Source organism: Pleurodeles waltl, chromosome 3_1 (assembly GCF_031143425.1).
Source record: "Pleurodeles waltl isolate 20211129_DDA chromosome 3_1, aPleWal1.hap1.20221129, whole genome shotgun sequence".
NCBI lineage: Eukaryota > Metazoa > Chordata > Amphibia > Caudata > Salamandridae > Pleurodeles > Pleurodeles waltl.
This window is the reverse complement of record NC_090440.1, coordinates 516435318-516460357: the sequence shown is the minus strand read 5'-3', so window position 1 is coordinate 516460357 and position 25040 is coordinate 516435318.

The following is a 25040-nucleotide window of genomic DNA, read 5'->3' as shown; positions in this document are numbered from 1 at the left end:
TGCAGTATCACATAAGTCTGGGATCAAATGGAGTCAATGTTTGACAGCTTTGACAATGAAGCACAATACAATCAGTACCATGGTTCACTTAGAGGTGGTTATAGATTTTCTGTGGGAGGAATAGAGAACGTTTAGTCTCAGATTTGGGCTGGGTGCTGTTTCGTTTCTTGGTTGCTGATAGTTCATTTGGTGTTAGTGAAATTTTGAGGACACCATGACGCAAAGAGCTTTGGTTTTGTACAGCACACCTACGGGGACATTTGTTTATTGATGCTGACTTCCAGGTTCAAGTTAAGTAAGTGCAGGAGTGCAATTGGCATTGGATTTGGAAGAGGTTTTGATAACCAAGGTGAGGAGTACTGCCTTAGGATTTTTCAGATTCAAGTTCATGAACAAGCAATACTCTTGTTACGTAGATTCTGTTTGGCAGTGGTAGGTGGTTGGAATTGGGAGATGATGGTCGGGAAGGCAAGGTAGTCCATGCCATTTCCTGGTCACATAGAAGACTGTTTAACTATGAAGACCAGACTGACAAGGACGACTTTGGCCTGAGGTGGTTCAATTGATTGTTCAATGTGCATGTTTTCGAAAAGCTTCTTTCAAAGCCTGGCTGAAGGAAGTTAAAAGTCCAGGTGAAAGATGTTGTTGGATCAGATGATGGATGAGATGTTAATGAGGTCTATGATTTCCTCAATAAAGTTATTGCTGGGATCAGGCCCACAGATTGGACAAAGGTTGCGGTTTGAGAGGGGTTAATAATTAATGGCAGAAGGAGGCGCGCATACAGCCAGGGTGAAATGTGGATAGCTGAGAGGTCATAGAGATATATCATTTGTAGAACTTACTACGCCTACATTTCCAACATGAAAGCAGCAAAATATTTCTGTGCCCAAACAAGCATCAGGATTAGTTTCTAAAAAAGATACAGAGATCAATTGCCCATTATCTTCAAGGACTTTAGCTGCAGCAGGCAGCAGAAAGATGGATGTTATTGTGATCAATCATGTAGGTGGCTAGAGGATGGGAAATATGAATACGAAAAGGGTTTAATGAAACCCAGATTTTGATTTGGCCAAGAAACACAAAACTTTCTCTTCCTCCATTGGAAAAAAAAGCATTGGCAAATATAATATGTCTTTCCTATGCAAGCTGTTGGCTTTGGAAGTGTGTATGATCCACGTCGTACACTAGCGTGGCTGCTGTTCAGCATAGCTCAAAGTTATTGGTGTGGAGTGTGATGGGGTCGATTGCGGTAGAGTGGTGTAGATTTGGTAGATTGGAGTGGCCTAGCGTCGGTAGATTGGGGTAGAGTGGAGGGGGTAGATTGGGATAGAGTGCAGTGGAGTAGAGTGGGGTATAGTGGGATAGATTGGAGTAGGGTAGATTGGGGCAGAGCAGAATGGGGTAGATTGGAGTGGGGTGGGGTAGACTGGAGTTGAGTGGGGTACAGCGGGGTAGATTGGAGTGGGGTGAAGTGGAATGGGGTGGGTGGAGTGGGGTAGACTGGAAGAGGTACATTGAAGTGGGGTAGATTGGAGTGGAGTGCGGTAGATTAGTGTAAACTGGAGTGGAGTTGGGGTAGATTAGGGTAGATTGGAGCGGAGTGGGGCAGATTGTAGTGGGGTGAGGTAGAGTGGAATGGGATGGAGTGCAATAGGTTGGAGTGGAGTAAGGTAGAATGGAGTGGAGTCGGGTAGATTGGAGAGGTGTGGGGTAGATTGGAATGGGCTGGGGTAGATTGGAGTGTTGCTGTGGCCATTAGGCTACAACTCTTGAACCTAAGTGCATATGAATAAAGGGTGCCTAAAGTGCTTTCACTGGACTACATATGAGATGGAGGATTTAGGCACAGGTTGTAAGGAAAAATGAAGTAGTTGTTGTACTGCACAAAACTTAAATGATTTGAGCAGACACTTACTTTGTATGTACAGAGAAGACGTGGAATACATATGAGACTGAGGACACAGGTTTTAAGGAGTAATGGGTCTACTACAGTGCAGCCAAAAACTGAAGCACATACTTTGTGTTTAAAAGGGCACAGATGTATCCCAAATTTTTCTCTTGTTTGGTGGCAGCCTGGCCTGAAGTACATGACTAGACTGCTAATCTGGAAAGACAATCGGAGTCTGGTTTCAGACTAGTGCAAGCTTTAAACTGGCACATACTTTTTATGGGCAGAACGGAGGTGCAGCCTGCAAACACATGCAGTCATAAGGACTGCTTTAATATTATCTGCCATTTGTTTGGTGCTATAAGAGGAAGCATTGTACTGTAAAACAAAGTCACAAATTTCTTTAATAGTCCATGACATTTTTTTCGTTCTGTAAAAGGGAGCACTGAACGATTTTTTTTTTTTTTTTTTTTTACTTTTCTTTTATTGTTAATAACACAATGTGATACAAAGTCAGTGGGATCAGGGTCCCATCATTCGAAAGTAATTGCACATCAGTGATATTAAAAAAACAAATAAAAAGAAAAACGCATAAGGCACAAACAAGGTATCAGTCGTAACATGAGAACCTGAGGTAGAGTTCACTTCCAACATATTTTAGGCTATGTGGGGGGGTTTAGAGGGAATAAAGATATAAGGATGAGGGGTAGGTTATACCTGTTCAGACGAGGGGACCGGGAAGTGCCACCTAGGGAAGCAAGGGATGTCGCTGCGCGGATAATGGGTGTTGCAGCTCATGTCAACTCTGTGGTCAGTTTCGGCTGGAACCAGGTGACTATCAGATGACATAGGAAGGAGGATCTACTATGGAGGTCTGTTTGGAGTGTTGCTGGAAGGCGACGTTCGGGCTCTAGTGGGTATTTAGAAAGAGACGTGGGAGTAGAGGGGAAATAGAAGAGAGAGAAGGGGAGATAAGGAAGGGGAGAGGGGGAAGAGTACAGGGGGGGAGGTACGGGAGCGAGGGTAGGGAAGCGAGGGGGAGAAGGGGGAATAGACGCATGTGGGGGAGGGAGGGGAAAGGGAAGGGAGATGGGAACAGTGGTAGTTCCGGGTAGGGTACTATTGCCCCCTTGTGAGGAAGGGAGCCCATACCTGTAGGAATATTCGAGCTGGGTCTTGTAAGTTATAGATGATCCGTTTATGCATAGCAATGCGGATCATGGCTGTAATCCATTCCTCCGGAGTTGGGGGGGTCTCTGACCGCCAGTGTCTGAGTATGCAAATTTTTGCAGTAGCTAACGCTGTGTGCAACTGTCTCTTGTGTGGTCTAGGGAGGTCTGGTAGGGAGGTCGTATCTTGCAGAAGTATGAGGGTAGGGGGAAGTGGTGACGGAAGTGACATTACTTCAGCCAGAGTGGAGCTCACAGCGTCCCAGAGTGGTCGTACTGTTGTAGAGTTTACTAAGATATGTATCAGGTCACAGGATGTTTCTGGACATCGCCCGCAGTTCACATGCGGGAGGAGTCCGGTCCTATGCAGTTTCACTGGGGAGCAGTGCCATTCATGTAAGATTTTGAAGAGGCAGAATTTAAAGCGTGCTTCCCGGGTACCTCTGTCTAGTGCCTCTAGGATAGCTTCCCAATCATCTGGGTCTAGATCCTGCTGCAGCCGGGTTTGCCACAGTAGACGTAGTTTGTCCATTAGCGGTTGGGAGTAAAGCCGTAGAATAATTAGATCATAGAGACCCAACATTACTCCCTTGTGTTGTCCCCATTGCTGCAGGTAGGCCACTATCGGTGAGGGCAGGGATCCCCGCAGTGGGGGTGTATTCCCTCGGGAGACACAGTGCTTGAGTTGCATGCATCTCCATTCCTGGTTTGGGTGCAGGCCGAACTCCTCCCGTAACTTGGGGAAGGGTTTGAGCACATTGTTCTCCAGGACCTGTGAGAGGGTGAGGATGCCTGCCTGTTTCCATTGCAGCCAATGGAGTACTTCGCCACCAATGCGTAGGCCACTGTTGTGCCACAGGGGCGCTTGGGCGTGTATGAGGGGGTGGACCCAAACAGTCTGTGGGCCCTTTGCCAGGATGCCCTGGTCGCCGCCAGGATAGGGTTCACTGAGTTAGTGGCTGGGAGGTCTGCACGGTAGGGTCCACCAAGTCCTTCGTTCGCAGTCAGGAGTCGTTTTTCTACTGCTATCCACAAGGGGGGGTCTGGTATATTCAATAGTGTATTGGACAGCTGAGACATTTGGAGGGCTAAAGAGTAGTGTTCCACCGATGGGAGTCCCATTCCCCCATTTATACGGCGGGCCAAGAGCTTGGCTGGTGATAGCCATGGTCGCATTGTGCCCCACACAAATGATCTAATTAGTGCATCGACACCTCTTAGTGTGGAAAGGGGCACTTGTAAGGGCAGGAGACCTAGGATATAGGTGAAGCGGGGTACCGTCACCATTCTAACCGCTTGTACTCTGCCCCCCACATGGAGAGGCCTAACTGGGTCCATTTCGCAAAGTCTAGTTTCGCCCGCGTGATGAGAGGGTCAATGTTGTCCGCCACCATGTGTGCCAGTCCGGGGTTGACAAGCACTCCAAGGTATTTAAGACGTTTTGGCGTACACCGAAATGGGTAGCCTAGGAGTGCCGCTTTTGCGGTTACTCGCGATAGCGGCAGTGCCTCGCTTTTGTCCCAGTTAATACGGTATCCCGATAGGGCTGCGAAGTCCTCGATTACCTCTAATAGGGCCGGTATGGATCTTTCCAAGTCCGTGAGTGTTAAGAGGATATCGTCAGCGTAGAGGTATATCTTGGAGGTGCCTTCGGGTAGTGGTAGGCCGGTTATGGAGGGGGAGGACCAGATGTCTGCCGCCAGAGGCTCCATTGCCAGAGGGAACAGGAGAGGCGAGAGGTGGCACCCCTGCCGTGTACCCCTTCGGATAGGAAAAGGGTCTGAGAGGAAGCCTCCGCAGTTGACTCTGGCCGCATGTTGATCATAGAGCAGTCGTACCATGGAGATATATTTGTTGCCTAGACCAAATCTCTCTAGGGCCGCAAATAGGTAGGGCCATTGTATACGGTCAAACGCTTTTTCGGCGTCTAAGGACAGGGCCAGCGCTGTCTCCGGGGAGTCTCTGGACGCCCATAAAGTATGGCACAGGGTTCGTAGGTGGTTCCTAGACGTGCGGCCCGGTACGAACCCCACCTGTGTATAGTGTAATAAGGACGGGATAACTTTACGTAATCTGTTTGCCAGGACGCTTGCTAGAATTTTGATGTCCCCGTTTAGTAGAGAGATGGGTCGGTAGCTGCCGCATAATAAGGGATCTCTCCCAGGTTTCGGTATGACAGCTATTGTGGCATTATTGGATATGGCCCCTAGTGTCTGTGTTTCGCAGGCTTCATTGAGGGCTTCGCATAAGATATCAATCGCCTCTGCCCCTACCCATTTATAAAATTCTGCCGGGTATCCGTCCTCTCCGGGTGATTTGTGGTACGGGAGGTCAGAGATTACTTTATCTATCTCCTGTCTGCTTATTTCCCCTTCTTATAGGCTACGGCCCTCGTCTGTTAGGGAGGGGAGGTCTAGCTTCTTTAAGAAGGTGGTAGCTTGCGCTAGGTTGGTTGTGGTTTCTGGCGTGTAAAGGTGTCTATAGAATTGGGCGAATTTGTTTGCAATGGGCCTGCGGGTTGGTCAGTATGTCCCCGGAGGGAAAGCGAATGGCTGGGATGGCTAGAGAGGCTGTTCTTTGGCGGAGTTGAGCTGCAAGCAGTCGTCCCGCCTTCTCACCCTGTTCATAGTGTCTCCCTTGGAGTCTCTGTAATGCGAATTCGGCCTGGGTGGTGTATAGCTCATTAAGGGACATTTGGGCTTGCTCTAGACTTCGGTGGCCTGGGAGGGAGGGGTGTGCTGTATATTGTCTGGTTAGTCTGCGTATGTCGAGTTCCAGAGCCGCTTGTTGCTCTTTTCTGTCTTTGTTCGCTATCGCCGCATCCCGCATGAGCTGTCCCCGTATCAAGGCTTTGGCTGCGGCCCACATAGTTCGACTTGAATCAACCGTACCAAGGTTGTCTTGGGCGAAAGTGGTCGCATGATCCTGTAACTGCAACTTACCTTGGGGGGATCAATATAGATGGATCGCTAATCTCCAGGGTTTTCGGCCCGGGGATACCAGGCCTAAGCGGATGGCTATAAGGACTGGGGAGTGGTCTGAAAGGCCTCCCTCCAGTATGTCATCCTCCAGGGTGTGGGCCACAAGATTGTGGGATAGGAGAAAGTAATCGATTCGTGATTGGGTATTGTGCACCGGCGAGAGAAAGGTAAATTCTCTGTCCGTTGGGTGAGTCAGCCTTCAGTGGTCAACCAGACCATTATCCGCAAGTATATCAGACTGAATGGCTCTGTCTGCGTTGTTACTCGTGTCTAGAGGCCCGGTCCTGTCCAATGCTGCGTCCCGTGCTAGATTCCAGTCTCCTCCTATAACGTAGTGGGATGCCCCTATCTCGGTTAAAAGTCGATTGAGCTGGAGAAAGAAGAGGCGTTTAGACCTGTTGGTGCATAGACTGACCCCACACACAGTGTTGAGCCCCCGATTTTCAGCTTTGTAAATATGTATCGGCCCTCAGGGTCCGTCCACGATTTGACGACCGTGAAAGGGAGGGTTTTGCGTAAGAGGATCGCCACCCCGCTTTTTCTTGGGACATTCTCTGTATCGGGTGAGGGTGGGGTGCAGCTAAACAGGACGGTTCCTACCCAGTCACGTCGTAGTCTATCAGATTCAAGACTGTCTAGGTGTGTCTCTTGTAATAAGGCGATGTCTGCCTGCTTAGAGTTAAGGTAGGATAGGACTTTCTTCCGTTTGATAAAGTGGGTAAGGCCGTTTACGTTCCATGATATCACCCTCAGGGGAACTACCGGGGCTCCCATCTGGTTGGGCATCTTCGTTTCCTGTGTCCGCCTACCCGGGGGTATAAGTACAGGGGAGTGGGGTGGACTCTGTGAACTGAAGAGGATGTCGGGGGGGATGGTGGGTGCATTGAATACGAAGAAGAGTTGAAAAGACAATAAAAAGGAAACAGTGGGGGAAAGAAGAAATAAAGAAGAAGGTAAAGAAGGGAGATCGGGATACGAGTCCCGGAGTACACAAACTTTAACCGGCGGGTCTAAAACCTAGGCCAACTGAGCTTCGACGCCCGGCCAGCGGGCCCCGCGCCGGGGGGGGGTCAGCGCCCACGGGGCTCCCCAGACCTCTGCGTAGATGCCTCCAGTCTTGTCTGGGGGGGGGTGTTTGTGACCAGAGGACGGGGGGGAGAGGAGAGGTCCCATGTTGGTCGCGTCCCTGTGTGGGGGGGATGGGGGAAGGGCGAGGAAAGGACAGAAGCAGGTGTTGTTGTTATTGAGGTCGCTTCCCCTTGGTTGTTCTGAGGGGTTGTGGCATGTATATGCTCTGGGGCTTAGCATCTGTGGTCTGTTCTGCTTTACACCAGCGCCCATCATTATATCACTATTGCGTTTGTTAGTAGACCGGGGTCTAGAGCTCAAAACACAGTTCAGAATCATTTTGCCCCAACCCTGCCAGGGCAAGCCATTAGTGTGTAAGTGTAGTGCGTCAGTTCCCATATTGTCCAGGGGACGTTATAAATCGTGATTCTAGATGGAAGAAGTGATATGGGATATGGTGGGTGTTACCCGACATGAAGGGGAGGGACGTTGAGAAACAAGAGTAATCGGGAGTCACACAATCCAAACAGTCTAAGCAGTCCAAGGCGATTAAGGCCTTCTGGGGGGTGGGGGGCGGTTCTCCGTGGTACACTGTCTGGAGAGTATATATTAAAATAGAATACTCATCATTTTTCTGAGTCAGGACTCTTTCGTCATATAGTTCCTGTGTTTCCTGCAACGTTTCTATGACAGTCTGTGGTTGTTGATATCGAGGGCTTGTAGGAAAACTATGTCCATGTTGGTTTCAGGTAGCAGGCACCTAGGGATTCAGAGGGGATCAGGATTTGTCTCTGTCTGGCAGCTGTGTGTGCATCGCTACCGCCTGTAGGACTTGGCCCCTGTCATCAAAACTTTTTGTTAATCTCTCCAGGTCTCTGCCCCTGGTTTGGGGGTCTGTAGTAGGTCTTCCGTCGATGTCCAGAGCAATTTCCGATTGGCCCATTCCCCTAGTTTGGTTCTCTGTGTCTTGGGGGGGGGGGGGGGGTTGGGTTGTTGATTCCATGGGTTGTGTCGGATCATGCAGCCCCTCTAGGAATGACTTCAGGTCCTCTGGGTCATAGAAGGTTTGTGACTCTCCGTTCTTAGTTATCCACATCCTGGCTGGCTCGAATAGGCCGAATTTAACGTCCAGATGGCGAGGGCGAAGGGAGAGAAAGGCTCTTCTTCGATCTGCTGTTTCTTTGGAGAAGTCTGCTTAAAGGCGGATTTCGACGGGACCGAGCCGGAGTGGGCCTTGCCTTCGGGATAGCTGTAACAGTTGGCGGACCTGCCCGTGCCGGAGGAAGCAGGCTATGATTGGGCGAGGACGATCTTTTCCGTTTTGTCTCTTGAGACCAAGTCTATGCGCTCTTTGAAATTCCAGAGGGGGGTCAAATGTTATGTCGGCTGGTTTGGGGAGCATGTCCCGCAGGTAAGAGAGGATATCTGTACCCTCAATGCCTTCCGGAAATCCAAGGAAGCGGATGTTGTTTCTGCGGCTTCGGTCCTCAAGATCGATTAACTTGTTACGAAGGTACAAGAGTTCCTGATCTCTGTCAGTCTGTAAGACCTCTTGACTTTCCACAGCCGCTACTCAATGGTCCAATCCGGAGATTTGTGACTGGAAGCCTGCTATTTCCAGGCGCATGGATCTCGTTTCCGCTGTTAATGCTGACATGGCAGTGTCCATACCTTCCAGTTTGTGGCCTACTGCCGATATCTCCTGCAGTATACGATCCATTGATGCTCCTTGAGTGTCTTCTGACATGGTGTCGTGTGAGGGGGGTGGAGAGTCTGTGGTAGCAGGGTGTTTCTGTTGGCGCAAGGCTTCAGAGAAGAGTAGTTGGCGAGCAGGTTTACACAGTACTTTACCCGCCGTCTTGCCTCTGGGCATTGCGGGTTTCTCTATGTAGGTGAGGATCCAAGGGGGTGCCTGTCCGTTTCTCAATGAGGGCAATCAGCGTGGGCGTGTGGGCGGCAGAGGAGAGAGGATGGCGGAGGGGGGGAATGGGGGTTCAGAGTAGGTGGTGAGTTCAGGTGAGCACCTCTCTAAGTGTCCTCCTGGGAGGGCTGTCGGTGTATATATACAAGGGGAAGGATCTCGGTGTTGGCTCTATAGCGTTCAGCGTCCCACAGGGCTGTTCTGTGGGAAGAGGAGTTGTTTTGGAGCCGAGGTCCGATGTTATTCCTGGCCCTCTTTGCTCTCTATGCCTCGTTAGTTCTAGCTTTGTTGGAGGCTACAGTGGCTTTTCACTTTTCCTGTTAGTGTGGTATTACTTCTTTTGTTGTTATGTTTGTGTTGTTCATTTTCCTTTCTCTATCTTTTTCTCCTCTCTTTCTTTCTTTTTTTCTTTTTTATTCCTTACTCCTTGCTCCCTCCTGTTCTTGCCCCTCTTTTTATTAGGTAGTGTTTGCTCCTTTGCTCTTTGCCTTCTCCTCTTCCCGTCGTTTTCCTCCTCTCTCCGCATGTTGTTATATTCCTCTCTCTCTCTCCTCACTCCCGGCCCCTCTCTCACTCATCCACCATCCTCATCTCCGTACGTCTCTCATCCTCTCTGACTCACGGGCTCGGCCCTCACCTCTCCATCCTCTCCAGGGCCTCTGTCGTTTCTCAGGGGGCCTTCTCTGAAGCAGGTAAGGCCGGGGGGGTGGGGGTAGCCCTCCGTTGCACTCCGCTGGTGGTGAGGCCTCTTGTCGCCGATCCCGTCACCCCCGGCAGAAAGGGGGAGGTTGGAGAGGCATCGGGAGGCGCGTCATCGGTATCGGGCCACCTCCTGTTGTTGTTCTGGGCCGTGATGTTGGTTGGCTCCATTCTCCCCCTCCGGCAGCGGTCGATCGGGAGGAAGGGAGGGGGGGCAGGCGGTGTCCCGGCCTGTTGCCGGCTCCAGGGTTTGCAAATGAGCCGCCGCCAAGGCGCCGGTAGGGGCGGAGGGCGCGCTCCCTCACCTCGGGCTTCTGCGAGGGACACGTCTCTCCGTGTCGGGGTGATTCCTCACTCGAGGCCGCGGCTCAAAAGCCTGCCGTAGGCCTTAAGCCTGTTCCCCTCGCACCGCTCAACGCCTCCGGAGAGGGCGCTCCCCCCGCGTCACAGATGTCGGCCGTTCGCCGTCTCCAACTCCTATGTCGGCCCCCGCTGCGTTCGGGGGTCCCCTGGAGCGCCTCCAGCGCCGCCGCCACCGCCGCGTGGCCCGCCACCGTGCGGAGCTCGGCTCTCAGGTGGCCATCATGGATTGCGGCCAGACCACGCCCCCGCACTGAACGATTTCAAAACGATTAATGCAATAACAAACAAACCTGCAGGAAAGAAGTTAAAAGCAATCCAAAGGAGTAGTATAGAAGTGGAAATGGTGGCAAAAAAATACAAATAAAGAAGCACCCTGAATCTCAGCGCAAGCAGCGGAAGGACACTAATCAAATGAAATCAATTAGGACTTGGTCTATGCTCTAGAGAAATTAAAGGAATTGATGTGGCGCATATAGTGGCCAATTAGGAGGCAGCTAAAAACAATGGCAATTAAGCCAGATATGGTAAGTAACGGGCGGGCTCCAAGCCCTTATTGTATACAATACCCTTTGCACAACAGCGCATTAGGAGAGACCTAAAAAGCTATGCCAAGCATCACTATTTTTAATGGTGATAAGGCAGGTGCAGGGAAGTCATGGGTCATCATGGAGTTTTTGAGATGGCATCTAGAGACTGAGGAGTGGGGGTTTGAGAGGTCTTTCAAAATTTACAGTGTGTCTTTACTTGTAAGTAGTCATATATATTTGGCTAAAAAAATCTGATAAGCTATGCAAACTAAAATTCTAGCTCTAACAAGTCATACAAATGTAATGTGCACAAATGCTCAGCTTGCATTTAGTTTTCTCTGAAAGCTGAGGCGCTATTCTCTCCTGTACTCTTTTTGATCTGGGGTGGAGGAAGCTCTTACCTCCACTCTCAAAAATGCCAGCGTCTCTTACCCCATTTACGCTGATGAAACTCAGTCTGTGTGTTTTAGGTTTTGGTGGAAATGCAGTATCTGTTTATGTTTGTGTTGTTTTTACTTAAAGCCAGTCAAAAGAACATTGTGAATGCATATATCTTGTCATACCAAAACACATTTACAGAGCGACCAGTATGCTTTCACATCTTATTCGAATTTAAAACTAGCAAACAGGGTCAATGCTTTGCACATGTACGGTCACTGATCCGTGCATCATTAAGTCCTGTTCACTGTACTACACGCATTGGATTTTAACATATTGTGTGTGCAGACTTCGTTAGTTGGCGTGTGGAGTAGCCACTGGGAGGAATGTGAGACTGTTCAGGGTGAGGGGCAGAGACTAGGGGCCAGATGTATCATCATGGCCCTTTACGAGTCGGAAATAGCGATTTTTAAGAAATCGCTATTTCCGACTCGCAAAGTGCCATGTATCACATTTGCGATTCGGTAATAGCGATTTCTTAAAAATCGCAAATGCTATTACCGAATCGCAAATTGCGATACCGACTCCGTTCGCAGCTATGGGCCTGTTGGCACATATGTGCGAATTTTTTGCATTTCCAAAATTGCGATTTCTGAACCAGAAATCGCAATTTTGGAAATGCAAAAGCCCAGGGTGCTGGGGGCCTAAGGCCCCCTCTGCTGCACCCAAAAAATGTTTTGGGGGACATGTAAGGTGCACACATGCCAAAAGGGCATGTGTGCTTTACATGTTCAATTTAAAAATGCATTTTAAATGCATTTTTTAATTTTGCACTAGGTTACCACCTGGTTTAATTTCATGGTATTATGCATTGCGATGTGGATTTTGCGAATCGCAAATTGCGACTCGCAAAACCAGGTCGCAACGCAAGAAATCGCAATTTTAGCGATTTCTTATTTGTGGTCTGCGAATGCCTTTCATGCATCGCAGACCACTTTTTTGCACTCGCAAACAGCCGAATTTTGCGATTCGCACCGTTTGCGAGTGCAAAAAAATGTCATACATCTGGCCCTAGGTTCGATTTCTAATCAATCTACTTCAATAGCCTTGTGAATAGATCTGTCATTCATGTGCTGGGCCTTCTCGTGTTTTGGTCGTTTAATGTCTGCTGGAGGCCTTTTCCCTTTCACTCCCCTAATCAGGGTTGCCTGTTATCATTTTTAATAGCTATCTGTTTTAAAACTGTGTCCGAATTAGCCTTTTAGATAGGTCTGCCGCTCCCATCTTTACACATTGTCATGACTGCATTTTTGCTTCTCCCTACTTTATTTCCTTTGACTTTGGTCTATGTGCTTGGGGGTCGCTGGCTTTCCTATGGCTGCTGATCTTTTAGCTATATGCACTGCCACATAAGTAAACTTGGCTTTCATCTTGCCCATTTTAGTATAGGGCATCAAAAGTACCTCCAGATGACGTAGGGCCACTTTGGTTGTAGCCTTTCCTATTTCTTGTATTATAATCTCCCAATATTTCATAATGACTGTATACTCCCCCCCAAGAAAATGTGTAGTAGGTCTGCATTACCACTGCTGCATGTTGGGCACTTCTGGGGCACCAGAGAGTACATTCCGCCTAGTTGGTATGGTGTCAGGTAGGTGAAGTGTAGAATGTTTAATAGTATTAGTTTAAGCATTTGGGGGGAACATGGCGGTCTGCTAGTGTGCCGACTGCGGTCCCTGCCCTCCGCCACACAGGCCGCTGGCACTCTCGCTGCGGGGACGAGTCTCGGTTGCGTTTTATTTTCTTTTTTGTTTTGCTATACTTACACTGCGTTTGCAGTGGATGGGCGTTCCACATATTGGGGATCCCTTTTGACTGGGCAGGTCCACTGCTGTTGCCACGGTGGATTCGGACTGCCTGGTCCCTCTGCAAGCCCAGAGGGGCGGCGGCCAGGGTGCACTTCCAGGGTAGCAGAGGCAGAGCCAGCACAGGCTTGATCCCAGCTTTGCCATGCCTGCACCAGGATCCATGAGGTGAGCTGGCCTCGGAGCAGCTATATCTGGGTGATTTTGACATTTTGGAGCAGCCTTCGCCTCAGGCCCTTCCTTACCAGCCCTCCTGCATGATCCCTAGGTGCCCACCTGGGCCGGGGGCAAGAACATGGCTACAAGGGCAGAAGTTGCCCCCCTCGAAGGCTGGGTTGGACCCTCCAGCTTCTTTTGCAGCTCCATCAGTATTACCTCCTCTGGGTGCTGGGGCAAGAAGTAAACGTGTGGCAAAAGGTAACACCTCTAACCTTTCTATACCTCCAGATTTGCGAACTGAGGGAGAGGTTGCTCTTTCAAACTTTCAAGCCCCATCGGCTAAAATCATTGCAAGTTTGACCTCTGGGCGGCAAAAAGTTACCCCCTCCCTTAGGTCTTTCTTTAAAATATTAGACCAGTCCAGTGCTTCTCAGACAGCACCCACTTCCTTGGTAAACATGACGGCAAATATGTCTAATATGGCAGAAGCTCTACCCCCCTGCTGGTTTCACCACACAGCCTGGTTATGCAGGAGATAGATCAGGATACATCTGGGGGGGGCGTTCTGTGCTTCCATGTGAGGCAGAGTCCGATATAACTAATGTAGCTCATACGGATTCCCTCCTCCAGTCGTTACTGCATGAGATGAGAGACAAATTCGCAGTTTCTGAATCCAACCAAGCTAAAATCCAGGGGCTGCCATGGAACCATTAGCAATTAAACTACGCAGCTACGCACACATATGGGGCATCCCGGAATCCAATACCTATCACATTATATCCTTGTATGCAGACGATGCCCTAATGTACCTGCGCAATCACTCATCCCATATGGCAGATGTATTGCAGTTGCTGGACTCCTTCGCCCTTGCCTCTGGTTTGCATGTTAACTGGTCCAAATCAAGCATTTTCCCCCTCGCTTCTATCCCGGCTGACCATTATGAGGCGTTGCCACAATATAAACTACCTTGGTCACATACAGCCTTTAAATACCTCGGAGTGCAGATTTATCACTCAATCACAGACTTAAAAGAAGGCAACATTGATAGGGTGCTCAGCTCCACTCGTAGCTCAATACCTTTCTGGAGCTCACTCCCCTTGTCTCCCATGGGTCGCGTGGCGATAGCTAAGATGCTTATCCTCCCAAGGTTCTTATATTATTTTACTGCCCTACCGCTGTGCCTGCCACGCTCGTTCTTTAACAAATTGCAATCAATGCTAACTGACTTACTCTGGGGCAAAGACAGACGGAGAGTGGCGCTGGCCATAACACAACATCCGCAAGAGTCGGGTGGGCTGGGTATGCCTAACTTTGAAAGATACTATGCAGCTGCTCAACTATCATGGGTATCCGCATGGCTTCAAGAAACTCCCTCTGTTGAAGGCATAATGCTGCAAACACATATAGCGCCGCAGGGACTGCTGCTCAAAATGTTAACCACCTCTCCCGCCACACCTCCTAGACTAATATTATTAGAAGCAGCTCGCTTTTGCTGGCGTAGATACGTCCAGAATAAAGCCTCTTCTCTCCCTTACTCACCCTTGCTACCACTGTTCCAACTACCAGGCACTCAAGTCCTCTCAATGTACCATAACACACGTGGAATAAACACATTGCAACTGGGAGATTTATATTCTGGGTCTGTGATGCATACCTTTGCGGAAATGGTATCCGCTGGAACGATGCATAATGGGGCCTTTTTAACATATAGCGCCATAAAACGACTACTCAATAATCTCTGGGGCACCAATGACGCGGAGCCCCTGGAATCCTCACCATAGGTAGCACAAAGGGCACTATAACTAAACTATATAAAGCATTGCTTGAGCCGATATGCACCACCCTGCCACACGCGAAGGCACGATGGGACTCCGTCCTCCCCTCACCATTAACGCAAAAATCGTGGGCCGCCGCTCTCGCAATGGTTAAAACAGTATCCCGCAACCCTCGTCTGCGTTATACCCAATTCAATTATCTTCACCACTCATATTTATCACCAGCCCGCATCCAAAGAATATATCTGAGCACATCACCGACATGTCCCAGATGTGCCACACCGGCGGCTGACTTCTTTCATATGGTTTGGAGTTGCCACTCAATAAATTCGGCCTGGCAGCGTGTGACAGAGACCACTGCAGATATCTCAACCCATACCCTGGTGCCTACGCCCGACTCTTGTTTACTTGGCATACGCCACCGAACCAGAACGGATAAACAAACACATAAATTTATAGACCTGGCATTCGTGGTTCACGAACGATTAATAGCAACGCACTGGAAAGCCCCACATGTCCCCTCCCATTTGTCCTGGCTGCGTGAGCTACATAGCCGTGCGCAGGCAGAAGCCCAGACACTCCACTTACTGCGACAAAGGGGTCTCATCCAAGATGGCCCGAGGTCTGGGACACTTTTGTGGTGGCCATTGAAGCCAGAGACGATATATACCCCCGTAAGCAGGATACTATACATACCTACTACAACACTGCCTAAACATCGTCAACACTTCAACTATATTGTCCCAAACTCAACCACCCTCAACTGTACCCATTACTAACAACCTCACCCCCCCGCAAGGCATTTCTGCACCACGATTAGACACGCTCTAGGGGATAACACACGTATGTAGCTTATACCCAGATCACGTGCGGTCATACCTGCCTTGCACCCTGTCATTCCCATAGACATATACTGCACCCCTGTGGTGGCCATCTTCCTCTTACTCACACATACTAACTGCGCTCCCTCTTTTCTCTTTCCCCTCGCAACGTGAGGGATCACTTAAACTAGTAGTGACACTGATAGTGACCACCTGTGTCCTAGATCTGCAACCAGTTCACTCATAGCCCCCATGTCGAATGCTGCTCCCCCTTCCTCCTTAGCTCTTCTTGGATTTGCACTTTTTATGTTGCTTTATACTTGTTTTCCCCGTCCCTTATTATTATTAGTTTTCTTTTTTTTTTTTTTTGACACCTTATTGTGTAATAATGCTGTGTAAATTTATATAAGCGTGCTAATGGATCGCAAATTATCAACAGCTATTGTATTGATGTGTGCAGTTTGCGTTTAATAAACAGATTTAAAAAAAAAAAAGCTAAAATCCAGGGGCTCTGTGATGGTCTAGATGCGAAAATCACTAATCTTACAGAGAGACTAGGGGCTATGGAATCCTCTATAGGGGCAACACAGACAGAGGTGGAGTTTAATTCTCATGAGGTTCAAATACTGAAACGAAGTGAGAAGGACCTGAGAGAGAAACTGGAATCCCTGGAAAACCATTGTAGGAGGAATAATCTCAGGTTTTTTTATATTTCAGAAGGTATGAAAGGGGACAACATTAAAAACTTTATAATAAGACCATATCCCGACGGTGACCTCCCATGATCTGGCCTCAGAAATCCAAAGAGTCCATCGAGACCCTTTCAAGATAAATCCTAACAAGGAGAAACCTAGAAAGGTCCTGGTTAATTTAGCCTCATATCGAGTAAAGGAACTGATTCTTGTAGAAGCTCTCAAAGTTCAGGGTTTTCGGCATGAGGGTTGGTCATTCCTTATAAGAACTGATATGTCTAGGGCAACGTTAGATCGACGCTGGGAGCTGGGGAAGGCTTTGCAGGAGTTTAAGTCTTTGGGTGCCACTCCACAATTGAGGTTCCCCGTCATTTTGAGGGTAATGTGGAAAAACAAAATGTATAAGTTTTGTGATCCCCAAGAAGGTAAGGTTTTGATTGATCAGATAAAAGGGGAGAGCTAGTGGGTTGTGGAGGGCTGGGGCCTAAGGGTAGTATGAGCCACCCAATAAGGTTTCAAGAAGGGTTCCCCAGGGAGGGTTTGGGGAAGGGCAGTGTGTTATTTTTCTTAATGATTTGAATAAGGTCACAATGGGTGGGGAGCAGATGGGGTAAAATGAAAATAAAAATTGAGTCCTTGCACGATTGTATAACTGCTGAGGTTAGACAAGAGTTTCTTATTTTTAATGGGATAAGGACATGATGATGCACTCGGGTGATATATCTAAACTTAGAATTTGACCTGGAATGTAAATGGCCTTAGAGTGAGCAGTAGAAGAAGAATTCTGGAGTTCCTATGATTGTCCAATAGCCAGATCATTCTCCTACAGGAGACCCATTTAAGATATGAGGAGTGGATGAGTGTTCTTAAGTCACAAAGATGGATCACCCACTTTGTTTGTACTAATTGATCTTGCAATGTGAAAGGGGTCGCGATTATAGTAAAGAATAGCGTTTGAAGTCAGCTAACAGATATCAGTGCTGATCCTAGGGGGAGAGGGGTCTTAGCAAATATCAAGTTAGGAGGGCTCCAACACACTTTAGTATCCTATTATGGTCCCAACATGGATGACCTGGGCCCACTTAGGGATCTTTACGAGCAACTGATCGGAAGAGCTCAGAACATGATAATAGCTGGCAGAGACTTTAATGTTCTGCTTAATTCTTCCCTAGCTAGGTCCCCGACCGGCTTTTAGTACACCTAATATGAGAGCTTGCTTACACAATATAATGGAAAAGTTTGGACTGACTGATCCTTGGCGAAGCAGAATGGGACAAACCAAGGAGTTCTCTTTCTGGAACAAGAAACTCAGGCATGCTTCCAGAATTGACTTCTTCCTGATAAACATTAAACTTCTAAATAACTTAACGGCAATTTCCCACCAGCGAAGCCATCTCTCAGACCACACAGCTGTTCAGCTGACTATAAGTCTGTCTGACTCTCGTACCTGCACTAGATGGACACTGGATTGTTCTCTTCTGAGGGAAGAAGATATTGTTTTAAAGTTGAAAAGGGACCCCAAGGAATTTTTTGAGATAAACTTAGGTTTCGCTCCAATAGCCACGGTTTGGTAATCATATAAGGCCTTTATCCGTGGAAAACTGATTTGCTATGTTGCTTTTAGGGCCAGAAGAACCAGAACAACAATAGAGACTCTTGAGGATAAACTTCGTACCCTGCAAGCCCAAAGACTATCCTCTCAGAATGCAATAAAGCAGGCAGACCTACAGTATCAAATCCAGGAAGCCCAAAATTCACTTGAGGTCTTGTTAGACTCAATTGTGAAGTGTAGATGGGAAGCCAGTAAACTGGTGCATTTTGAGTACGGCGAAAGCTGTGTCAAGTTATTAGCTAGGAAGACTAGGTCTATTAATATTAGGAATAGGATTAAAGGAGTAATACCAGGCGAAACTGGCAGAATCTCCTCAGAAGACCAAGACGTTATAGGAGAATTTGTCAAGTTTTTTTCTGAATTATATAGAGACGACTCAGTGATTTCAGCAGAGGCGACTGAAAAATTGTTGAAGGGAGACACACTCCCCAGGTTAGATTCAGTTAAGAATTTCAGCCTCAATCAATGCTTTCTCCCTTGCAAGATAGACAGTGTTATTGCTGGTTTGAAAAATGGGAAGGCTCCCGGTCCAGACGGAATACCTGCCGGAGTAGATAAACTTCTAAGAGATGAGCTTGCGCCATTCTTGATCCAGTTAATGAACTCAATTCTTATAGATTCCTCTCCAGTACCGTCCTCCTGGAATAAAGCTATTATAACTTTAATACTAAAGCTGCAGAAAGATTCTAGAAAATGTAAGTCCTACAGACCTATTTCACTGCTCAATAATGATTATAACATTTTTGCACAACTGCTTGCAAGGAGGTTGGATAATGTGATCAGTGATTTAGTGCATATTAACCAGAAAGGCTTCATGAGAAATCAACATCTAGGGGACCTGACCCACGATCTAGTTGCTACAATTGATATTGCATCCACTTATACTAACTATATCCACAATTGATGCTGCCAAGGCTTTTGACCTGCAGGCGGTAATTAAAACTATTTACAAGGCTCCATCAGCTCGAGTTATGGTTAATGGCATTCTATCCCCACATTTAAGATCGACCGGGGGACACGACAGGGTTGCTCTCTCTCCCCTCTTCCTTTTAATCAGCCTCTGGCTAGGAGAATCAGGGTAAATCAGAGAATTATACCTTTTCAACACCACACCTGAAGGAAGCTCTATATGCGGATGATCTTTTGATATACACGCACAACCCCCAATGTGCTCTGCCAGCACTTTAGGAAATTATTGAAATTTCAGGTTACTTAATTAACACAGTTAAATCCGAAGTAATGACTTGGAATGGCCCTTTGGAAAACGCATTGGAGAAAGAAGAAATCCGATATTTAGGGGTCAAAGTGGTCAAGAATCTGGCAGAGATGGCTCAAGTGAACTTTGAGCATCATCTAAGGGAAAGAAAGAAGTTAGTCCTTCAATGGTCACACCTACGTCTCTTTTTAGGTAGAACTAATTTAATAAAGATGGTGGTACTACCAAAATTCACCTTTGTCTTTAACGCTATCCCTTTATCGTTTAAAAATTAATGGCTAAGGCGATTGCAGGGGGTATTAGTTAGCTTCATTTGGTCCTATAAAAAACCCAGAATAGCATTGAAAAAATTGAGCAAGAAAAAGATAGATGGAGGAATTGCACTTCAGGATTTTCAGCTTTACTACTGGGAATTCCAGCTGAAAAATGTTAGATCACTTCTTTATAAGGAATATCTTTCCCCTCAAATTCAGGCTCTGATAGGGTGTTTCCAGGACCAGGGTACACAGTTTCTTGGCCCAGGTTCTTGGCCCTCCCAAGTATTACAAAAAATGTTGGCTAAAAACTCTTTTTAATGCCTGCAGCATCTGGTATGCAGTAAGAAGAAGACTGGGTATTCCATATTACAGTGAGTTGGCCCCAATCTGGAATTCTCCCGGTACTCCGATGTGTCTCCAGGATGTACTAGCTAAGCCATTGATATAGGGAGGAATTGTGCAGTGGGAACAACTAGTCAGTGGGGGCTGTGTTAGCTCTTGGGAATCCTTATCTAAAGTGACTAATGCTAAATTATCTAGGTTCAAATACGTGCAAATTAAAGGTTGGTTGCAAGGAGAACCTGAGGCTGGGTGTTCTACGGGATGGGAGAAGGAAATTACCGGCCCACAGAACCAAAAGAAAGAGGTTTCAAAGTGGTATTGGGCATTTATACAAGCTGAAGATGCATCTTGCCTGGTGGACCTGGTGTTTCCCGCACTTGATCTTTCGTATCTCTGGCGGCCCTCCATGAAGATTCTCCGGTCTGTCGTTAAATCTGCCCCCCTTGTGGCGGAACCACTTGTTTACCATATATCGGGCTTTCTGGACCCCTAAAAGGCTTGCTAGAATAGCTCTTCAAGTTGAGATTAGTTGCCCGAAATGTGGCCTGGAGGGGGCAGATTCATCTTTGGTGGCAGTGCTCAGGGATTCAAACTTTTTGGGAATAAGTGTGTAAGTTGATCTTGTCTATTATAAATAGGCATAACAAGATAACTCTTCCAATGGTTGTATTTGGGTTATATGAGACTGCCGAGAGGAGGCTGTGTGATGGATTGGAGAGACCTCTGATGCATCTCTTTTTCTATTTGGTTCTGATAGCCCGTCTGGAAATATGTATTAAGTGGATCTCTAGTCTCCCTCTAGTCTCTAGTCTCTAGTCTCTGTTGTCAGTTAAGAGAATTTCTGATTTAGACTGTAGTAATGGCTCAGATAGGTCCCTTAGAATGTGGGAACCCTTTTAAGTTTTTTTAAAGGACCATCTCTGCAGGCATTAGGCCAGTGTCAAATAATTAGACTTGAGTTTTGGTTTCGGTAAGAGTCCAATGATTAAGTCTTTAAGATCTAACAACTAGGAGGATGGGGGCGGACTAGCTCTGCCCTCCCCCTAAGGCTGATGGGAGTCGCTCGCTACCTGAGTTCTGGTGGACTACCAGGCCGAGGTCCTGGGCCGAAACGTGATGTGGCTTATCTTGTCTGTATTTGGCTCTATATGAGAACTCAATAAAAATAAAAAAAATACAATAAAGTAGTATTAGTTTAAACCTAGCGTTCCAGGACAGAGATTTGGGGTAACCTACTATCTCCTTCCACTCCATGTCAGTGAACACTTTCCCTACTTCTCTGGATCATTTTTGTTTCTACGAATTGCAGCATTGTACTCATCATGCTTATCATCACCACGTGTAATGCGGTCAGGAATTTCTTTCCTTCTTCCCCAATCTTTAGCATTATGTCCAAGGCTATACCTGAGAATGGTGCGCCTTTGTATACGATGCATTCAACGTTAAGAACTGGCCTCTTCATACAAATCATCTAATATACACACCTCTGCTTTTTCCCTGGTTGCTAGAACAGATTTCAACATCAGTTGTCTCAGTTCTGGTAGGATCCATATTAGGAGCCCCAGGGCATGTCACCTTTCTGTGGGCTTCCTGTAAGAGTCTCCGCCAACTGTACCTAGCAACCTTCATCAGCATTGGCTGCCCATTGGGTCGCAATGCCAATCTTGGATGACAATACATTATCTCACACTCAACCTACTGAAAACACAGTTCTTTTGATCTCTTCTCCAAACAGTTCTTGCCAAGCATAGCTAATTCACTCAGTGTGCTGAACTGCCAACAGTCTATTGTGGATATCTTTAGACTTCTTCTCGGACGAGAATGTGAGCATAAAATCGCATATTAACTCATCGGCCTAAAAGGTACAGTGGGCCAGATCAAGAGTTTAGTGTGGGGTGCTCCACTTTTACCCAGTCCGACATTATTGGAGAGTTTTCGACATTCTGCCACTTTCCTCTTCTCTGTGGTTTGGTGGGGTCAATACTGAGCTGTCATGTACAGGGGTATTAATTGATCGGGAAGTTGTTATTTGATTTCCCCTTAATAGTTTATCCCAAATCTCAAGCAGTGTTTTGGCCGGAGTAGATATAAAGGTGCTGAGGGTGGATGGGATGTTGAAAACCTTCCATATTTTTTAAAGGTCTTTATTAGTTTTGAATGGGATTGCAAACCTTCAATATTTAACATGATTTTTAATTGTGGTGTTAATTTTTTTGCACGTGCTTTGAATGTGGCCCCTATATTAAGGCTAATGAATAAAAACTCGGCTACAAAAGCCACAAGGGTGAAAACTGTGTACCAGACAGAGGATTTTCTGAAAGATATTATCTTATCATACCCTGGTTCGGAAATGCATTTAATTTGGCCAAATAGGCAAAAGGCCTACCCAGCTTGTAGTCAGAGCCAGAACTCGTACAAGTGTTGGCTTATAAAGATTACTGTTGTATTTGTTCTCACCCTGTACACTCCTTTATGACTGTCTTGTATTTGAAAGTAACCTCTCTATGCTTGATTTAAATATCCCATTTATCACACAAATGCTGTGACGTCTCGGTACCCACAAAAACTAAATAAAGTTGTTAAGAAAGAAAGCTTTTTTGTTTTACCTATTTGATATACTACATGTGTTTCTCATTAACAAATCTGGAGCATTTACACTTACACTGATGTGTTCTAGGAAGAATAAGATATGGTGCAATACATATTTATAATGTCAGACATATAAAAACATATATTTGTCTTCATTGTTAGGCACATTTATGAAATCTCTCATTGAAAACTTTCTCCAATATTGTGATGAATTGCGATCTTTTCGACTCATGTAATAATCATTTCCTTTCATTTCAACTTTCTAATTTAAGAGCTCTCAAATGTGCTTGTAGTTCTTATTCTACAGTGCCTCTCTGGAACCGATTTTGCCAACCTTTGCTGTTAGTTGACTTAAGACCCTAGAAGTATGCTAGACTGTGTAGATTTAGGCTGTTCTTTTGAGACATTAGGAGATATCCTTGAAGGCAGGGTGGGTAGGAAGAAATGCACTCATACTTTGGGTGCTTCTGTTGGGAAAGAGCAATGGACTAGCTGTCTCCAGGAGACAGATTTTCCTGTGGCGCTTCTACAATGAAATTAAAAGATTAACATTTTGCAAGCCTACAACGCTAAAGGATCAGCCAGTAAGTGGAGAACTCAAGGAATAGATGTGCACAAAGTATGTATGTCAGATTTGTATAGCACAAACCTAACTGTAAGTCAGAGGAGCGTTGTACAGTGTCTAAAGCAAAAATGCAATCAACAAGTTATTGGACGGATAGTTTTTTTTTCTAAGAGCAAAAGTGGATTTTTATTGCACTTTGATTTAGTATTCTATAAAGGAGTGTGGAGCAGGTTTGGGGCAGTCCTGGTGGATTTAGGAATATTGTCCGACATCCTGTTGAAATAAATGGAGAAGGCCTGTTGCCTTGTTTTTAGGTTCCAGTCTACCAGACACCAGTCTGGTTTGTTAAAGACATCTTGGGGACATTCAGAAAGTTGACCTAGGAATGCATTCTGCCCTTTGCTTGCCATTGGCTTTGTGGTTTTTAACTCACATTTTCTTGCTTTCCATTTGCTGACTTAATGTTTTTTAGGTTGGCCAGCTTGAGTTCAGCCCTTCCCTTGCCAAAACCTTATTTACAGTAACCCTACAGTACCCTTATTTACTGCTCCCTTTCTGTGGACAGGCTTGTAAACCTTATTCTTATCTCATCACATTTTCTGAGGTCTACTGTCAGGTGCTGTCTTCCAAGGACTATTGTTTACTTTTCTTTCTTTGACTTCGTAGTAAGAGGGTTAAAGTGACAATTTTGCTGGGGTAGGAAAGAGTTTTTTTTCTAGCACAGGACCACATTTAAAAGAACTGTGTAAGAATTTCAGAAAATATCAGAATTAGGAACAGAATCAGGAAGTGCATTTTTTTTATTTCTGAAGTGTGTTGAAAACAAATACTTTAATATGCTCAAAACAAATCATTACCTTAGGTGATGCAATTTCCACACATTTTTGTCTGTGCACTTTATAGATTTATTAGTAAAACTGTATGTTTCTGCAAATGTAATGGTCATTTTAATTGAAAATGTGTTGTCTCTCATAGCAGTGTGCTACCACACCATGAATACTCCACTCTATGCCTCTCGACTCGACTCTGCACCACTCTATACCACTGCACTATACTCTGCAGCACTCCAGTTTATACCACCCTACACCACTGCACTCTCTGTCACTTCACTCTATGCCTGTCTACTCTACCCTTTGCCACTCTCCTGTATGTCAATGCACCCTTTGCCACTCTACTCTACACCAATGTACTTTTTGCCACTGCACTCTACACCACTCCACTCTAGGCCACACCAATCTACTCTGCACAACTCCACTCTATACTGCTGTACTCTATGACACTCTGTAACACTGCACTCTTTGCCAATACACCCCTCATCAGTCCACTTTTCTCTAACACTCAACTCTATGCCCCTGCACCCTATCCACTGTACGGCATTCTAATCTACTCTCTACCTGTGGACTCTATGCCACTGCACTGCACTCCACCCTGCACCACTCTACTCTACACCTTTTCACTGTACTCTGAAACAATCTATTCTACGTCACTGCACTCTATGCACTCTAGTCCACTTCACACCACTCCACACCACTGCACTCCACACCACTCTCTTCTTAACCACTGCACTCTACACCAGTGCACTCTCCACAACTGCACTCTGCGCCACTGCACTCTACTCTACACCACTGTTCTTTACACCACTCTACTCAACACTTCTCTACTTCACTCTGACTCTCTAATCTGCAAAACTGCACTCTCTGCCACTGAACTCTACACCACTGCATTCAACACTACTCCACTCCACTCTGCACCACTCCATGCTACTCTACTCTTACATCACGGCATTCTATGTAATGCACTCTATACAACTGCACACTATGTCACTGCACTCTACTCTCTATCACTGTACTCTACAACACTGCTCTCTATGCCACTCTATTCCACCCTTCTTCACCGCACTCTGACACTACTATGCAACACTGCACTCTCGGCCACTGAACTCTACACCACTCTACTATGCACTGATCCACTCTAAGCTACACTACTCTATGCCGCTGCGCTGCACTGTACAGAACTCTACTCTTCACCATTCTATGCTACTCTACATCACTGCACTCTATGCCATTCTACTTTACTCAGCGCCACTGCTTTCTGCATCACTCAACTCTATGCCACACCACTCTGAACCACTCTACGCCACCCTACTCTAT